Here is a 20,398-nt window from a genome sequence, read left to right as displayed (position 1 = left end):
CTAGCCTCCTCTCCTTTATCAGATGGATGTTTTAAAAAAAGATGTTTTTTTTCTTTTCTCTGGGAAGAGCAGCTTTAAAACCCACCTCCACCATCCTACCCCCAAGGTACAGATTCTTGTACATAACCATCATGCCTGCCATCAGCATTCTTCCCACTCGATGTCAGACCAACATATTTGTCACGATGAATTATATTTTCTCTTTTGCATCACAGAGTCAATAAAGAGACAAAGAGGCCTTGATCTGATAAGTGGTGCTTTATTGGTTCACCTCGATAACTCTCACGTGCACCCCATCTGTACCCTTCTGTTTCAAGGTATCTTAGAAAGAAAGAAAAAAAAAAAAACACTTCTTACTTACAACACCATTACACCTTGACAGTCTCACTGACCCTTTGCTTCGTTTGTACAGAGTTGATAATGGAGCCTTACTTAAAGCATCCTTGTGATTATTAAGTGGGATAATGCCTTTCAAATGTCTGCCACAGTGTCCAGACCTCTGGGTATTCCCTAAGTAAGCTTCACCATGTCCATTCAGCACTCCAAAATAATACATAGTGTGGGTGACATCTCATCCACTCAGATGTTCCTGCATTCTCTCACTGAATGAAACTCATTCATTCATTCATTGAGTGATGGGTGCTCTCCTCACCTTCTCAATGGAGTCTGAAGAAAGAGAAGAAGGGAGAAGACCAGGGGTGATATACACACATTTCCTAAGGGTTTATTTTGTTCCAAGACTTTACCAATATTTTCCAATTTAATTCTTCCAATGACTTCAGGAGAAAGTTCCTTCCATCCCTGTCTCATAAATGAAAAGGCTGAGCCCAGAGCCACCAGCTCTCCTGTCTAAGGCCACAGAGCTGATGATGCACAAAAGTGATGTTCTGAGTGCCATGCTTGTCCCACTAAGCCAAATACCTGCCCATGCTAAGGAACACCAGAATCAGATGTTGCCTTTACAAAAGCCAAATCTGCAGGTGCCAGAGCTGGTGACAAAGGCTTGTTTCTCTTTCGAGCACCTTGGACTAAACCCCACACACACACACACACCAGATACAAATTAACCCCCTAGTTAAATAACTAGTTTCAAAAATTAAAAAACGGTGTTAAAAATCTAAGCCAAGGAGTGACTAAGAGCCAGCAGGAGAGCACATTGTGTTAAAATATGCACTTAGAAACTAGGGCAAACATGTCTCCTCTTCCAGAACAGTGACACCAGAAAATAGTCTCGGGACCTTTGTAGATTCCCATGTCCTGAGACCTCAAAATGTCCTGGGGACATTGGGACATGGAGACTCAGAGCAATGTGGAACCTTTAGACACGTATCTAGTCACTGCCCAAAGATGCCCACAGCTCCTTACAGGGCGTCTGGATTCACAGACTAGTGGGGGAGAGAGATAAACTCAATGGGCTCATACATAAGTGCATGGCTGCACTTGCCATGAGATCTACAAGGAGGCATATCCGAAGCCACAAGCAACATCTGTCTGCAGCCATGAGCAGCATCTGCAGAGGAATACAAGATAGTCACAGACTCTTGAGATACTAGTGGGTCTAAGCCTTTAGAGACCCCCAGCAGCCTCGTAAACTAGGTCCCAATGATCAAGAAGGATCTTTGCCTCTCTTTCTTCTCTACATTTTCCTCCATGGAGATGCTCGCTCCACGCTGCTCCCGTATTTCCTCCAGGACGGTCTGTCAAGTTGCCACCTGAAGGCAACAACAATGAGTGTATGATGCAGGTATGGGAACTGTCCACCTGGGCATGGATTTTATCACTCAAGGCTATGTTGTTCACCTGCTGAAACTGGCTGCAAGACCTGAAGCCCATGTGAAACTGATGTGCATGGCTCTTGACACTTCCCATGAGCTGCACGGAAGCTCCTGCCACAACACTTGCCTTGCAGAATTTTGCAGTCCCTGGCTCATGCGTGCGTTCGTAAGACTTAGCTAGACATGGGGGTATGGGTAATGATGCTCATCACAGAGAAACAGTCTGCTTTCTGGAAAATGTGGCTATTCATCTACAATGCAGGCGATGGACAGCCATGAGCTGCCTCTGACAAGACTTCTGACGCTAGAAAGACAGCATTGTGCATTTTTCCTTTGGTGAATAAATGATAAAGTAATGCTTCATTTTATACAAATACATCACTCTGTCACTTGGTAGGAGAGCACTTTGGTTGTAAAACGCTCTCCACGCACACTCTATTTCCCAACAGCTGCTAGAACACAACCATCAAAGCCTACTTCTAACACATTTTGACCCAAACACAACTTGAAGCAGATTCTCTCGCTCACAGGAGCCTCCCACTCAGGAAATGTGTTCAGTGTGGAGCAGGAACAGAATTCTCAGTAGCAAGACCTCTGGTGAGGGATTTCACAGATGAATGGTCTGTGTGTGTGTGTGTGTGTCCGGCATGTGTGGACCAGTTTTTGCTGCCAGATTTTTCTCAGCTCGTTTAGTAAATATTGTGTCTGGAATGATGAAGAAGTGCGTTTTCCCAAGTGTGCCTCTCTGGGTGCAATAAAGAAGAGACACCTCTGGCAAGAAAAAGAAATGTAAGGTAACAGTTTCCAAACTCTGTGCTGGCTGGAGTGAGGGAGCCAGCTGAGCCTGCACCACCAGCCCACTGGGAATGCAATCTGGGCTTTTGCAATGAGGACCTCTGGAAAATTTGGTTCTGTATACAGAAAGTCTTAACCCAAGACAGATGGCCTGGAATGTATTCTCTTGACATAAATGCTCCCTGGGGAGAGATAACAGACTAGCCTGGGGGTGTTTGCCTCCTGAGTGAGAGACATAGAATGAGGAGACAGCCCAAGGATGTACCCACCCAGAACTGTGCCATTTAGACACACATTGTGTGGCTACAGAATTTACATTCCTGTAAGAAAAATATTTCTCAAATTATATCTGCTTTAGGTAAAAATCAAGGCCTTCAGAACAACCATAAAGTTGTTCAACTCCGTTAAGTCTTATTTTGACTAATACATAAGTCTTATTTTGACTAATACAGCAGAGCGATAAGTCTTGGGGAGGAAAGGGGGAGGAAATGAGGGAGGAGGACGGATGAGTGGAAAGAGACAAGGATGCAGCAAAGCCAGCCCTCTTCAGTTTCTTTATAGATTCAACTGACTACATGGCCCTAGAAGCATTGCAGGTGTGGCTGCTCTGTCACGTGTCAGTAGGTCGCAGAGGGGAGAGAGGCTATGCCTACACTTAGTGTTCTGACCTGTGAACATCTGAATGATTAGTAACCTGACATTCCCTGAAAAAGCAAGCCTGAGACGACCACCAGTCCAGCTCAGGCAGGCCTCTATGGCTCCCAAGATGAGGAGAAAACAGGAGACTAAAAGAAACTCCTCTCCCTGTGCCCACTGCCTGGCACTGAGGGTCACCAGGTGGGGGTGAGCCTGAGACAGACAACCCTTGCATGGGGACACTTGGGCAGCCAGGCCAGGCAAGGAGCAAGCCTGAGACAATGACCAGTCAGGTACCATGCAGGCTTGGAGGAGATGGGCAGATCATGTCTGAGATGACCTCTGCCCTACTCCATAATGAACGAGCAGCGATTAGAACCACTCCTGAGATAACCCCAGACACCCAGAGACCCCAGCAACCTGTAAGAGGAGCAAGTAATTGTGGAGAAATAAAAGAAAGAGGGGTGTGGGCGCAATGAAGAGAGGCAGAACTGGAGACTCATTGAGAAACATCCTGATTTGAGTAGCTAGTGATGCCACATGGGACCATGGTGGAATTCTGGCCTATGCTACCACCAGGGGCCACATTTAGGTCGCCAGGCCTGGAGTAGTAGGAGTCTGTTACCACTAAAGGCCAGACAGATGTCCCTGGTTTGTGCTGCCCCTGAGGACATACTAATGTCTGAGGCAGTACACAACTGGACCTACTCCTAACCTGGGCATCACAGGAGAGCTGGCTCTGAGGGCATCAGAGCAGGAGAGATGACCCTGAACCCTAGCCATCTACAGTACTCAGGGAACATTACAGGGGTTGTGGGTGAGGCCCCTCCCCAGGACAGAAGCTTGGGGGACCTAGTCCTACCACTTATCTTCCATGCTGTGTCATGGACAAGGGAGAGATAACCCTCCCCCTCTCCCATCCCCCCTCACTACATGCAATAGGCTGGAGATCTGGCTCTGGAGTCAGGAGAGCAGGAGAGCAGGAGAGCTGGCCCTGCCCCTCACTAGCTTCAGCACTCAAGAGAACGGGCCCTGCACCTCACCCGGGCAGCACAGAAGAGCTGACTCTGACGAGGAGGAAAGGGTAGCATGGACAAACAGTTCTCAAAGATGTGAGAATGAAAAAGCTGGCCCCACAACTTGTCTGCAATGCAGTGACATGAGTGAGGGAGAGATCTCCTCCATTTTGCCCTCACCAAAGGTGTTGGGCAGGAGAGCTGGACCAAATGCAGTCACGAAAGCAGGAGAGCTTGTCTTGCCCCTTACCTGCTGCAGCATTTGAGAGAGCAGGCCCTGCACCTCATCTGGGCAGCACAGTAGAGCAGATCATGATGGTAGGGTAGAGGTGAGCTGGTCCTGAGAGTGTGAGTGTGGGACAGCCAGTCCTGCCTCTTGTCTGCTATGTGGTGGCATGGATACCCTCTTCCTCTCATTTGTCCCTGGCCCTCTATGGCAGGGAAGAGAGCTAGTCTTGGGGTTATGAGAGTGGAAGAACTGGCCATGTCCCTCGTGGGCTGCAACACTCAGAAGAGCTGGTCCTGTACCTCATGTGGGCAGCAGGGTAGACCTAGCCTTGATAGAGCAGAGGTTGCTAGTGAGCCAGCCCTGAGGTCATGAAAAAAGAGCCAGTGGGTTAGCAGCTCACATACCTCTCAGGCCTTGATCCATGGCTTTGAATTGCCTATACCCGAACATCTACCCAATCGATGAACTGCTAGAGTACATGAAGGGGCCCTTCCTACAGATCCAAAACTATAGGATGACACAAGGCAACAACAGATTATCCAAGGGGGATCCCAGTGAGATTCCAGTATCAACAGAAGCCAAAGACCTCGTACCAGATCAACAAGTCATTGAAATGAATATTTGCAAGCAAAAAAGTGTGGACAAAGGGTGCACTGTGGGACACACTGTGACACTATAGCTTCCACAACAATTTCTTTTCTCTGTTGGTGGGTGCTTACAGGGTGGGAGATTGTTGGATTGGGGTGCATGATATGAAATTGATAAAGAACTAATATAAGTTTAAAAAAATAGATTCAATTGACTCTAAGACAGAAGTTACAACTCAGAAATGGCAGAAAACACTCTAAGGCTTCATCAGTTTAAGAATGACCACATACACTCACACACACGCAAAGAGAGGGGGGAAGAAGAAGGATGAGGAGGAGAGGGAGAGACAGAGAGACAGAAAGAGGTTTTTTTAAGTTAGCCACTCTCAAAAATCCACAGTTAAAAACTACATAATTATTATATAACTGAAGTAATCATTCAAAATTACCACAAACAGCTATGCATGTGTGAGAGCAAGACAGAAGCAAAGAGGTAGACAGACAGCAAGAATGACTAATTAAAACCTACATGTTCTAAACAGGAACCCACACACCTAAAAGTGTTGTTTAAACTCTTTGGATATCATTATCAAAATCTATGATAGATTGTGCACCAGCTAAAAAGAGACCACAATGAATCTTCAGAACTCAAAAGAACATTTGACAAAGAAAATGAATAGATTATTCACAGAAGGAACTTGAGAGACTAAAATGCATATAAAATATTCTCAAAGTCATTGATAATTTTACAAATGCAAATTTAGCATCACAGGTCCATCAGATTGGGACAGCCTGGAAAGAGAGTGGAGACAATGGTGGCGAGGCCCAAAGACCCTCATGCACTTCTGATGAGAACAAAGTCGAAGACAATGGCTCCAGAAATCTAGGAATTCCTTCTTGACAATCCCGAGAGAAACTTTCAAGTGCTAATGAATGAATGGCATAACATGAAATGCTATGTCAAGGAGTCTGGGCACATAGGTACTAAGTCCATAGAGTGGGCTGTGCAGTGGAGGTGAGTGAGAAGATGCTAGACTGGCAGATTGGCAGCTCTACGTATCCTCCTGTCTCCTTTCAAGACTGAGGTACTCATTTTTCCAGCTCCTAGGAATGTCCAGCTGGCTTCTCTCTATCTCACCTGATTCCCTCTGTTCTTCCCAGTGTTCAATTCTGAGGAGATTACCAATAAAATGTCTCCATGCCCATCTCTACAATAGATTTTGTTCAAGGAAAGCCCAACATAAGACACAGCAACATGGGAAAATCATGTAAGCATATTTACAAAGGAGGAAAAAATTAAGTGATAGGATTTCTAACCTACTAGTGTTAATAAGTACACATGAAACTATACACGTTCTAAAAATGTATACATATAAAAGACAATATTAATACACCAAAAAAATTGATTAGACAAGGGAGACCAGGCAAGTAAGAATGGGGCCTTTAAGAAAGACCACTTATGACAATAGAACATGAATCAAAATGTTCAGCCAATAAATCCTGTTGCAGCAAAGATGGAAATTGGTACAAAATTTAGTTGATGAAATAAATGGCAGGTAGCTCAGGACACAGAACTGAATGCAGAGACAGCAAAGGTTTCCACAACCCTTCCGTTAACATTATTAGCACAAGGTAAGAAAGCAAGCACTACAATCCGCTTGCTTCTAGAAGGATCTAGAGCCTCACTCAACCAGCCATGAGCCTCTGTTTCCAACAAAGCACTCAGCTTTCAGACTGGCTAGTCCTGGGTCACAGCATCCTTCAATCCACCCTGCATGTCTCATCAAAGCAGGTACAACAGATAGTTTGTATTTCTGTTTTTGTGACTGCTGGGCTTTTAACAGAATTAGTCTGGAACTCGTACAGTTGTGATATTATGGAATAAAGAGATGTGGCTCCACGTCTCTGAATGTCAAACACAAGCAGCATTTGCTGTTAACAAAAGAAGCTGGTCTGTTAGAGACTTAAATCAGCTGAATGGCAGTGACAGCTGGATCTTCACCAAAAAACGCCTTCCCTCCTCTTTCTTGCAAGCTTTTGTCACTACAAGGCTGCCATTTACATGTGGAACAAGGGAGCTCTAGACTGTAGAAAATCCATAAGAAAGAAGCCAACCATTCCTGAAACTGACCTGGCAGGAGAGGAGGTAGTCTAGGAGACACTTATTTGTGTGTGTGTGTGTGGGGGGGGAGCAGTACCCCCCCATCAGGATGTTGATACAATGAACCCCAAGGACTTACGATTTCCTTGGAAATGGGGGAAGGAAAAGGAAGAAGCCCTCATGCAAATCCCTCAGGAAGAGATTTCATATGGTTTTGACAGCCAATGAAACCAAAACCGTGGTTTTGAAGCCAAGGTAACCTTGGACCAAAGAGACTTGAGACGATGATGGACCCATGATGGGGGAAGGGCACACATTGGCCAGGACCACTAAATTATACATACCCTTGCCCTCTATTTAACTCCAAGTCAGTACCTCAAAGAAACAGTGGTCAGTGGGGCCCATTGTTTGTTCCTCTTCAAATGTGAATTGTCACATTCAACAAACCTCCATCCACCCCTTCCAATGTCGTCTTTTTAATTAGCATGCTGGGGACCAGTGACCTTGCTTAGTTTGTTGGAGCTGCCAGAGCACAAGCTTCCATCCCAAAAGCTCCAACACTGCCTTCCCAGATCTGCCTTCAGAAGCTTCCTGTGAACCATGCAGCACGTGGCCTGGGAACGATCAGTGTGCAAGAGATGGTGGCTCTCCCACGGCTGGGATTTCACGCAAGCACGACCCAAGCGAATCAAGACATACTCTTCAGGACTAAACAGAGAGAGGCAACAATTTATAGTCTGGGTAACCATGGCACACTGGATTCACATTGCAGTGTTTCCTTGCATTGGTCTGTTTGCATCTGCCTGTTTTTCCCAGCCAAATCACCCAAGAGTCCTTTTCATTCTATGAAAACTATAATCATGTGTCACCTATGGAAGATGGTCAGATTGAAGCTGAGAAGAATCCAGCATATTCTCTTTACAGGAAAAAACAAAAAACAAAAACAGAACAGGAGATCAACTAGAAATCACTTTAACATTTGAATGGAATATTTTAATAATTTTTTTAGAATTTAAGACAATATGTTTGCTCACATTCACCCCACCCCTTCTCAAATTCCTCCCAGATTTGCCTCCACCTCCCTAGCCCCAAGCCCAGCTTCAAGTAGATTTTATTTTTTAACAAAACACCAAGTCCAGTTTGTGTTGCTCATATACTCTTGGGTTTAGGGCCAAATGGAACATAGTTGACTTACCAGGGGCCGTATCTTTTGAAAAAAGTTGACTCTTCCTTCCCCAGACATTATCAGCTATGTGTAGGTCCTCAGTTAGGGATCGGGGCTCATGACTCTTTCCTGTTCTACTTTTGCATATTAACTGGCTTGAGCTCCTATGCAGGCAACCACAACTGCTGTGAGTCCGTGAGTACAGAGTCTTGTCATGTCTAAGATACTGTTAAGTTCTGGGTACACACACACACACACACACACACACACACACACACACCAGGCTCTGGCTTAACAATCTTTTTTTTTCTCCTCCTCTTTCATTCTCGTCCCTGAGCCTGAGTCATGGAGGATGCTAGAGATATCCCATGTGTGGCTGATTGATCCCTTGGCATTTATTCCTTGCACTATGCCAGTTGTGAGTTTCTGCCTTAACCATTGTCCACTACAGAGAAATGTATCTGCTGAGGTCTGACAGCTATACTTATCTATGGGTATAGAGACACAAATTTAAAAGGCAATATGATACTATGTCTATTTAGCAAAATATAGTAGTAGGTTCATCCCTGAGTCTTGTACGCTCCCCAAGCATGGGTGCTTGGCCAGATTAACAGTACCAGGCAAGTGTGGAGTGGGCTTTGAATATTATTTTAAAAAGTTGTTGGTTACCCCCATAACATCCATGGGCTATCCTGCCATAATGGTAAGTGTTGTAGCTCACAGATTTCATAACTAGGTAAAATGGTGGCCTCTCCCCATGCAGCCTACCAGTACTTTCTGAATCTGTGAAAGCAAGCCAGCAGGGGAAAAGCTTCATGATAAGTGCAAATTCTATTTCTTCATGTCCTGTGACCAAAGTAAAATCATTTTGAATCTTACTTATATATCTGTGTGTATGTGTGTGTGTGTGTATGTGTGTGTATGTGTATATGTTTTTAACTATATAAGAAAGTTTATTCTGATAACCACCTGTTCACTGTATACTCTACTTCTGATCCCCACGGCTGCCTTTGCTGCTGTCTACTTAACTCAGCTTTGTCCAGTAAAAGGACGCCTGTGGGGAAAGGCATTCCTGAGCCAGAGAGCAAAGCTTTGTTTAAAAGGTAACTTTTGCCATCTCTTCCTTCTTCATTCCCATGGGGGAGCATGGATGAAGTTTCAAGACCATCTGCCACTTTGCAACCACAAAGGCATCATGCCTGAAGGTAACAAACTAGACGGGTATGAACTAATATTGTGCTGCTTTCTGGATCTCCGCTGGCTGCTTGTGCTGCCTGCTTGTGCCCCCACCACCTCCCACTGCTCAGCAGCTATTAGCTGGTTGTCACCCACAGACAGATGGACTCTTGAGACATTTATTTTTCTATAGAGACTTAGATTGTTCTCATATTTTGATAATCCTGTGATGTATATACATCCTATAGAACAACTACATTTTTAGTTTTAAAATGATGCTCAGAGATTATAAATAGAGAGAGAAAAATAGATTATAGTTAAGTTTCTCCTGAATTTCCAATATAAAATATATAACTAAACCTCAAACCCTACTTTAAACAAGTATTTCTCAAAAATACCTTTTTGAAAGTCTGCTTGAGTCATGACCAGGAGGAAATGACAGGACACGTGTTTTTTAAAAACCACAAGGGGTGATTCTTACCAATTCCAGCATCTACTCAGTCCCAAGAAACTAGACGCTGCTAGGATTAAGCTGTGCTTTAATTATTCATCTTATTTTTAAACATAATCTCTTCTTAAGGGAGTAACTAATGTGCTACAAAAACTGGCAACACGCAACACTTTAAAATTATACTAAGGCAAAATAACAGGAAAAGTATAACAATATTAAATTTTCTTCTGTGGATAAGAAATTTCTTCAAGTTGGAGAAAACGTATTACTTTCTATTCTGCCTGTGAAATGTGACCTAGAGAGGAAAAAAATCATATATGAGCTTTATTTTCTCTAAATCAGTAATTCCGAATTATGAAAGTTTTTATTGACTGCCTTTAATTCAAAAGAAATAAAAATTGTATCCTATAGTGAAAGCATGAAATTTAACAATTTATAGTCTAATAATTTCATTATAAATTTAATGAGAAAAATGATAAATTTTGTTGAAATTCAGTCCTTTATGAGTGACCATGTTTTCTCTTTGTGTACCGTTAGCACAGAAAGAAAGGCTGGAAGTATATTATGGCATATTTTAATTATTCCAAGATGGGAATTTATAACAAATGCAAAGTAGCTCTTTATGGCTATGATTTTTCTTATTTTCATATAAAAACAACAACAGAAATGGTGTAGTTATTCTTAATTACACTGATATTGGAAAATACATAACATCTCAAATAACTAGTTCAAAAAATAAACTACTTCTGATAAAACCAGACATTGGAAAATCATATAGGTGCTTCTCCATTTCACTTTGTTCAGACAATTTTAAGGAAAACATTTTAGTAATACTTGTTAATACGAATTGTAAGGCATCTTCTTATTAATTTGCTGGTGTTTTCTCGCCTTCTAAATTAGCTTTTAGGAATCTGGATTCATATAATATGGAGCTTGACAGAGGCATGTATTGTTTGCCGTATACAGACAGGCAAACTTCGAGGATGTGGATTAAAATAGTTGCTGTCCTAGCCCTCAGCCTCAGAGATGGTCTTTGAGGTAGGAGGTAAGAAGTGTGGAATCAATGACACAGACTCTAGGACCCAGGTGAGAAGCGGGTGCAGACTTGTTTACTGTGGAGATAGGGAGTGCCTTTACACCCTGCCCATGTCCTGTTTGTACTTAACTGCTTAGCCACTGCAGTTGGCGCCAGCTGATTGGCTGCCCTGGTCACGTGCTCTGTCGTCTCCAGGAGCCAGGCACATCTCAGGGTTAGTAAATGCAGAAGGCTTGCTGCTCTCTGTGCCTGTGTGGGCCATCACAGACGTGCTAACTCCTACAAATAGTGGCAATGTGTCTCTTCAGAGGCAAAGCATTTTAGGACTTCAGAGCCAGGACGTAACAAAGAACCAACCCCACTCTTTTTCCTGGAAAGGGAAGCCAAGGCAAAAGTGTTTGGATGACAAAGATTCAAGAAGGTAGACTTCAGTCAGCCTGGATCCCTAAGAAAACATGTAGGGCACAATCCTTGGCAACAACCGATCGTAGATGAGGGCAGTGAAAAGAAACTTTTCTTGTATTGAGTTATGCAATTGTAGTCTGGTTAATTAATCAAAATAATGATGGTTTGTCTTTATATAAATAGAGTTCAACATAAACTAAAATAAGAATTGAGATTGTAAATACACATGTATATCCTTAAGCTAGTTCTCAGTTATAGGTCATAGAGACACAGTTATCAGAAAACACCAGTAAAATCTGGAGTTTATATTTAAATGTGTTCTGTACTTGTTGCATTAGAACGGCTGCATGCATCCAGTACTCCGCCCTCTGCTTCTGCATCTCTTTAGGTCACTTGGAGAGAGAAATGAATGGAAATAGAAGTAGTTTCCCCTTCTAAATTATCAGCGCAATAATCACATAATGCCAACAGGGAAAATTGTCCTCTCGACTATAAAACTTAAAGCATGTTTGGACTATTTGGGCCACATCAACTGGGAAGCGTTCCTTGAAAACCTTCTGATCATATCCTACCATAAAAGTATGCTCATATTCAGGAGAGAGAGAGAGAGAGAGAGAGAGAGAGAGAGAGAGAGAGAGAGAGAGAGAGAGAGAGAGAGAGAAAAAGAACTGGAGAGGAATCTCTTTCCCACACTACATCCAAGTGCCTCTTCCTCATTCCTCCAGCGTACCCCTCCTCTTCTGTGCCTTCAGAGTGGTGTATGACAGCATTATGTGTCCTGGTCCCAGATCTTGCATGCATCTTTCCTTTGGAGAGTTCATTCTCCTCTCTGGCAGACTCCTCACTGTGGGAGCAGCTGGTGTTTGGGGTGGACATTTTCACTTAGATGACCTGTAAGAACCTCAAAATCTCAAGCAGCTAATGATTTTCCTCCAAACCCCCCCCCTCTCTCTTCCTCTCTCTCTCCCTTCCTCCTTCTGTTTATCTCTCCTTCCCTCTTTCCTCCCTCCCCAACACCTTATATCCATGCCTTTTTTCCCCCATACACAGCTACTCTTAGCTGACACTGGTGTGGAAGCTGCTGCCAACTGTCTAGAGACCTCTACCTCTACCGGGTATAGCCAGAAACCTGACTTACATTGCAGAAAAGAATTTCAGGATGAATGGGTATCAATCAAAGTTGGTGTTTATGAAGGCAGGCACATTACGGAGCTGGAGTGAGAGAAAGACTTACCCTGAGCTACCTGACTTAACAAAGGTTACAAATGTGGCTTTGTGTCTTTCGATGTTACATTGGTGTCAGGATGAACTTAATAACTAAGTTTAAGGATTAAGGCCTATAATTTAAAAAAGAATAATGTGCCGGTTTACGTATTTCTCTTAGATAAAGAATTTCCTCCATGAGCTTGAAAGGTGCGTAGTGTACATTGGACTGAAACACTGAGAAGGTTAACAACACAGGTCACAGGAGCATAAGACACACGATTCCAGCCTAACAAAAGTGGCCATTGCCATCCAGACATCATCATCCCTCTGTCTATCTGTCCTCTTACACCCCTCTATGGGCAAGGACAAAAGCGTATTCTTCATGAAACTGAGGATGCTGGGACTTCCTCCATTTCCCAGACTTTTCCAAGGCCCTGTTCAGGGCTTCAACTATGTCCTTATCCAGTATTCTTCAAGAACACAGTGACCCCAATGTTTAATCATGACTGCTCCATACAGTCATCTTTTCCCATGTGCGTTCTCTCTGTGTCACTTCCCTTTGTGCACATAGCACTGGAGAGGCTGTGTAGCAGCTTTTGTGTGGGCTCCGTGGTGGGCACTAATGGTAACAGCATCTTCCTGTCCGGCTCCTAGAAGCCTGCAGAAAGAGAAAGGCCTGAGAAGGCTCTGCAGAAAGTGTCCTGCAGTACCTGGAGGCAGGGAAGAGCCAGACTGAAAACGTGAAGCAGAAGCTAATCTGTGGGATAGTCGGAGAACTGCTAAGAAAGAAAGCAAAAGCAAAGTTTGCAGAGCCCAGCCACACCCATGTAGAAATGCCTCTCTTCTTGTGCATAGTGTTAATTATGTTGGTTATGCAGGAATAGAGTTGGCAAGCATTTTTTTTAATTGTACAAGAACGCCACAAAATAAATTACATCATAATTCTTATGCTACAGAGTACAAACCTGCACCAACACTGCAGACAGAGGTCCATGTGAAGAGAAGCATGCTTCACTCTCCTTATGAGTCACTATGTCTGATATAATTTCCCTCCCAAAGTATATTAGCTCCTTTTACGTCCCTGTGACCAAAACATCTGAAGAAGCCTTAGCCAGCTGTAAAACCTGTGAACCACAATAATGACCAGCCTGGGAAGATAGCCCCAATGGTACAATAGTGGCTCTTATATCTTGAAGGTAACCAACAGCTGTCTGACTGGAAGATCAATTATGTTTGGTACTGTAAACCTAGCCAGCTGTCCATGTCTGGAAAGGTCATAGACTCTAAAGGAGAGAGCCTACTACTGGTATTTCTCCAAATCAATATAGTTTCTAATTGCATTCTAAATACTTATCATTATACCTACAGAGAAATTTAAACCTCACACCTCATCAAAGAAGGCTATTTTTGGAGCAAATGGAGACTATTTCAGAAACCCACAAACTGGTCAAAATGCAAAGGAAAAAATAACTATGGGGTGCCTACCCCCAACTGGTATATCTAAAACATAACTCCCACATCTAAGACTTAAGAACACTGTAGAAGAGAAAACAGAAAGATCGAAAGAGCCAGAGGACCAGAATGTCAACTGAGACAGTGTCTTCTAGATGTCACAAAACAATATACCATGAAACCCCAATATATGGTTGTCTAAAGAAAACTCGCATAATGACTGCACCTTTTGGCATCCCAAGATTGATGGGGAAATTTTCATAAGCCCCACCCCTAAGTGAAGAGCTACAGGCAAAGGCAGCTGGGAGTTGGACAATCCATTTTTTTCTAGGGACAAGTTGTCTGATAGGTTATCCAATCCCAGTGATTAGCAATAAACACATGTACATACATACAGTACTAAATGAATCCTTCTTTCCTCCCTCTTCCTCTCCCCCTCCCTCCCTTCCTCCCTCTCTCTTTTTCTCTCTCCCTGATTCGTGTGTGTGTGTGTGTGTGTGTGTGTGTGTGTGTGTGTGTGTGTGTGTGTGTATAACAATAATTACAGAGGAGATCGTGAAATCAAGAAGTGCTTGGGAGCATCCGGGTGCTGGAGGGGAAGGGGGAGTATAAATGATACCAATACATTACTCAGATTTGATGATTTGATCGGTAAGGAAAAAGGAGGTGGCTCTGGAAAGAATTGGGTAAGGGGTTGGGAGATGAATATCAACAAGCCACAACACAATGTGTAAAATTCTTGAAGAACTAATCACATCATTAAAATAAAGAAATAATAAACCAGCCAGGTGCTGGAGAGAAGCCTCAGCAGTTAAGAGCATTTGCTGCTTTAATCAGAGGATCAAACTCAGTTCCTCGCACTCACTTGGTGGCTCATAACTGCCTGTCACTCCAGACCCAGGGGATCGGATCCTCTCTTCTGCCCTCCACCAGCACCAGGGACACACATGGTGCCCATGTATACATGCAGGAACTCACACATATACATAAAACGAAAATAAAATTAATCTTACAATAACATCTCAAAGTCCTACATTGTCAGTTACATGGAGTAAAAGTCAGGTGACTTCTCAATAATGTGGTTAAATGCCAAGGGCTGATTTCAGAAACATTTAAAATATTTTGTGTGTGCTTTACTTCAGACCAACTCAGTACACGTTTTCATAATTAATGATTGATCCGGAGTGTAATGTGGCAGACAGGTGACATCCTGGCAGGAGACAGAATACCCATGGAGAAAGGGACAAACAGAGACTTTAATATCAAAGCCTTATATCATATAGAATAGAACAATGGGGGTCCAAAGGACTGTATGGAAAAATCGTGGTATTCACAAAAGTACAGATAATTCATGACATACATACATATACATACACATATGCATATATATTAATGATTAATCTGGAGTATCATATGCATATACATGTGTGTATATGTGTGTATACATATGTGCACACATACATATCACACACAAATATATACATACATACATACATACATACATACATACATGGTAGTGCGAGTCCCATTGTGAGGCTATGCACTCACACTACCAAGCAAGGCACAGCATGCAGAAACAGAGTGGAATCCATAGGCTCAATACAGAAAAATTTCCAGATTCACAGACACTCTCACATTTATGTGACACATTTCTATAAAAGTACAAAAAGAGTAAAACTTTTCTCAACTCCCGACAATGTGAAACATTTTTATGGGTTCTACAAAAGTCCTGATCACCTTTCTGTCCTCCTCAGAAAACAGAATTGCAAAATCCTTGTCATGGGCAGACCATCAAGCATGTGATGAGAGAAATATGCTGTTGTGTCTGGAAATCAAATATGGTGTTATTTCTCTAATTCGTCAGCTGCTAAGAATGTGCAGGATGAGGGACTTTCTCCCTTAGTCTAAAATTTTGCTTTTGTCAATATTTATATTCATGATCTTGTATTGTCATGAGGAAAGGAGACAAAACATCCAGATCCACTACGGGATGTGTGAGAAGTCTGGGTTTTGAGTTTCAGTTTCATCTCAGCCCTGTGGCTGCCAGAGTGATCTTGCTCAGTGAAGGAAAGAGCTTGGGAACCAGCCTGTGGTCACTGTGCCTCTGTTGTGCCTCTGTAATCCACAGACCTTTCTTGTTCCAAAAGCTGTGCTCCCTCACTCTGACTGATCTGCCTCAAAGTTCTGCCAACTTAGCCGTCAAACTTGAAAATCAACCTGAATTCTGCAGTGAGGTGTCCTTGGAACGTGGGTTTCCCTTTTTCACTGTAACTGCTTGTTTTCATTCCGTTTTCGGGCTTGGGTTTGTTGTTGTTTGTTTGTTTTGTTTTTTAAAGAGGCTTTAGTTTCACATCAAAATTAAGTGGAAGTTGCAGATTTCAGTGTTCCTCGGTAGAGTGGTACATGCCTACAACTTCTGAGCACGTGTTGACCCCACGTCATCATTTGGCTTCTCTGACTTACCTTAAGGGTCACATCTTTACTAAGTATTAATTGTTCATATTAATACAGTTTAGTGAGCTACATCCATACATAGGCTGGCACACACTGAGCAAATCCAAGTTCCCTTTATCTAACACCTAAACACCCTGCCAACCTACTTTACTTATTGGTTTGTTTGTTTGTTTATTTATTACTACTTTATTTCAGATTAACTTAGTTTCTATGAGTAGAGCATGCAGTGGGTGTTGTCTTCACATGCCTGGCTTATTTCACTTAGCACGGTGGTTTCCAGTCTTCACATGCTTAGCTTATTTCACTTAGCACGGTGGTTTCCAGTTATATCTACTTTGCTGCAAATGGCAGGGTCTCACTTTCTTTTGCAGCTGAATAATATTCCTTGATGTATATGTTCTATACTTGCTTTATCCAATCATCTAACGGCTCTAGGTTGGTTAGGTTGGTCAGGTTGGTCCCATGACTGTTAGTGTTGTACATCCTATGGATTTGAGCAAGTGTGTAGTAATGTGTGCACTCATCATTATAGAATCATGTGAGGTATTTTCACTACACTAAAAATTCTCTATTCTCTGTTTATCTTTCTCCTCTTGCTAAACCCTCGGCAAGAGCAGAACTTTTGTATTTTTGCCATGGTTTTACCTTTTCTGTAAAGTCTCACAGCTTGGATCGAGACTTTCCTGATGGACGACTTCTCTTCCTTACGTGCACTTAAGTTTTCTCTATGGTTTGTCATGGTTTTCTACCTTATTTCTTTTTAGCAGTAGATAACAAGACACAGTCTTGGTGTCCCACAGTTTACCCCCACCCCAGCTTACTGAAAAGTATGCTGATTTGCTTTCTACCCTGGCTAATTATGAATAAAACCGCTCCAAGCATCTATGTGAAGGTTTTTGTGGGAACATGTATTAATTCCTTTGGGCAAATACCAACAGAGACAATGACTAAGCCATTTCATAAGACTACTTAGCTTCATAAGAAGCTACCAATACTCCCAGTGTAACCAGTGTAACCAGCCCAGCAGAGAGAATACCTCAAGGAGACACAACTATGCTCAGGAGAAAGGATTCTCTAATAAAGGGGGCTTGGAAAACATCTCCGTGGCAACAACTAAAACTGAATCCTTGTCTTTTGCCTTCTACAAAAGTCAACTCACAAAGGATCAAAACAAATTCAAGACAGGAAACTACTAGAAGAAAATACCTCATCCTTGGGACAAGTAATGATTTTCTACATAAACCAAGAGCACTATAGACAAATGACATCTCAACAAACCAGAAAAATCCATATAACCAAAGAAACAAGGCACAGAACAACTAAAAAATAAAAATTAAAAAAAAAATCAAGGGATCAGGGCTGGGGAGATGGCTCAGCAGTTAACAGCACCTCCTTGCAGAGAACCCCTTCCGTTCCTGGCACCCACATCAGGAAGTTCAAACCTCCTGTAACTCCAGCTATAGGGAATCCAAAGCTGTCTTCTGGAGTCTGCAGTAAAATCTACATTCACATGTGCATGTACCCACATTGACACAAATGCATATTAATGTAATCTAAGACATAAATATATATATAAATAAATAAGGAATGTTCAATAAAATGTAATATCTACGTTTATGTTCATATACCTATGAGTATAATTTAACTTATTAAAAGGAAAGTCCTTCCCTTACCTGTGGAATCTCTTTCCACAGTGTTAGTTACCCATTGTCAGCTGTGATCTGAAATTACTAAATGGAAAAACATACAATAGGTAATTCATGTTATAAAATGAGGATGTCACCTCTGTGATTGGAAGGGACAGTTTAGCCAGGATCACAGAAATAAGCATTCTTATTTCTGTGAATAGGAATAGGAATAGGAATCACATGCTGCCTGTTCCCTGTCTGGGGTCCTGGGACAGGTAGTGCTTCCTGATAGGGATGGGCCACATTGCTTCAATATGATCTTAATTCTCCTGCTTCAGAGCTTTCGTCATTGTTAAAGCAGTTTTTCTTCTCAGCACACACAGTTGAACCTGCCTCAAAAGCTGCCTTCCAACAGCACCCTGCCCAACTCCATAACTTCTCTGAAACATCAACTCTGCAGCAATCTGACCCAGCCCAAGTGCTGAGGTGCCATGTCTAGAAGCAGGCCTGCATTGTATAGGTCGGACCCATAGCTCAGTGCAGCAAAGGATGTCTGTGTCCATGTGCAGTTTTGGAGATATGTGGTGGGCTACAAGGCAGAAACACCTCTGCAGAGGTTTCTTGCTCTGATAAGCAGCTAGGGCATAGCACTGCCTGGGGACCTGATTTTATAGTTACCATCGCAACCTATCGGAGTCCTTCAAGGGCAACCCTATTTTACAGAAGTACATATTGAGACCCAGATGGACTAAATGATTTGCTCAAGGCAGAACAGCTGGTAATGTTCAGATAGACAGGCAGGAAGAACTTGTGTTGGACACTGTTCTCTTAATTATGAAGTCACAGTGATAATGACAACCATGATTGATCACTCAGTTATTTGGGGGCCAAAGCTCATGCTAGAGAATGGGACACATTTCTGTCACTTTCTTTAAAGAGCTCTTGCAAGAGTGGGCATGTGTTGGAACCTGAGATTTGAATAGGGAATTTGTAACACACCAAAAAGCAAATACAATGTATACTAATGGTTGGGGGGGGGGGGGTGTGTGTGAAGAGACATGGACAGGTTGTGGAAATGAAGGCCAATTAAGAGTAAAAGCAGGTATTTTTTTGCTTCTTCAAATAAGTCTTGTTGAAATCCTTCATGATCCATGCAAAATAGGACTGGGTCTTGAGAAAAGGCAAACAGAGGAGGGGGAGGCCCCGTCCAGTCATCATACTTCCAGGGCATTGCTGCTCCAAGACTGAAGAGTCTTTGAGCAAGGAAGTGGAAGTTCAGAGATGTAGAGACTGAAGCCAGCTTACAGAATAGAAGCTAGAAGCTTAATTTGAACACAGATTATATATATATATCTCCAAGTCAGTAGCCTCTCCGGCACTCAACTCTGCCTTTTCTTTAAGGCAGTCATCACCTGACTAGGGGACCACCTTGTGCCTGGAAGCAGAACCCCACCCATAATGATTATGTTTTGAACTCAGACCCCCTGTCCCCTCCCTCCTTCTTCTTCCTCCTAACCAACCACAGCTGGTTCACTGTACCAGACCCATGATTCATTGCCACTGGTGCTCAAACCTGAGCTCAGCCCTCTGGGGACCATGTTTGAGGAGCTCTGTAACTCAGGGCCTCCACTCTAAATTCCTATTAAGCACTCTAGATTTAATAGCTGCTATTAATACAAATTATGCTTCATTAAGCATGAAGCTAAGGAGAACGGCGCTCGAAGGCTCCAGTTCAATACCAGGCTGAAGGACAAACAGAACAGCTATTTTTAATCCTGGCAATGTCACTGGGGAGAGAGCAGCCTGCTACTGTGTGTGCCTGTCACCACTGTTGCAAATTGGGTTTTTCACAACCTTGAGTAAACATCTCTTGTTTTCAGCTCACTGCCTGTGATGGAGGTAAACATTTCACGCCCTTGAGGGAATGGTGGCTTCCACAACTTTTTCCTTCATGATTTTTTTTTTCCTGTAGAAAAGTGAGGAGGTACAGGGAGGACCTACCAGCAGATGTCCTCACAGAGCTTGCTGTTAGGACTCTCCCTGAAGCTTGCTGCCCACCTTAATGGATGTTCTAGCTCTTCCTGACTTGGGGGATTAGCCATGGCTTGAGCATTTGAATAAAACTATCTCCCTAGGCTCATTTATTTAAATACCCCCCCAGCTGGTGGGACCATGTGGGGAGGATTGAGAGGTGTGACCATACTGGGGACATGATTCTGAGAGCCAACTTTGAAGTTTCTTTTTTAAAAATTTTTTTATTGTATATTTTATTTACATTTCAGATGT

General features: G+C 42.8%; 1 non-coding gene across 1 annotated transcript; it reads left to right on the top strand.

Annotated features, from left to right (window-relative positions):
* Nucleotides 1-3,144: 3,144 nt before the first annotated feature.
* Nucleotides 3,145-3,272, top strand: LOC117693938 (small nucleolar RNA SNORA17). Its single transcript, XR_004604521.1, has one exon. It is a non-coding gene; the product is annotated as a small nucleolar RNA SNORA17 (small nucleolar RNA).
* The last annotated feature ends 17,126 nt before the right edge of the window (nucleotides 3,273-20,398 follow it).

Source organism: Arvicanthis niloticus, chromosome 21 (genome assembly GCF_011762505.2).
Source record: "Arvicanthis niloticus isolate mArvNil1 chromosome 21, mArvNil1.pat.X, whole genome shotgun sequence".
Taxonomy (NCBI): domain Eukaryota; kingdom Metazoa; phylum Chordata; class Mammalia; order Rodentia; family Muridae; genus Arvicanthis; species Arvicanthis niloticus.
The sequence above is the reverse complement of the archived record's forward strand: the minus strand, read 5'-3'. Positions and strand labels throughout refer to the sequence as shown.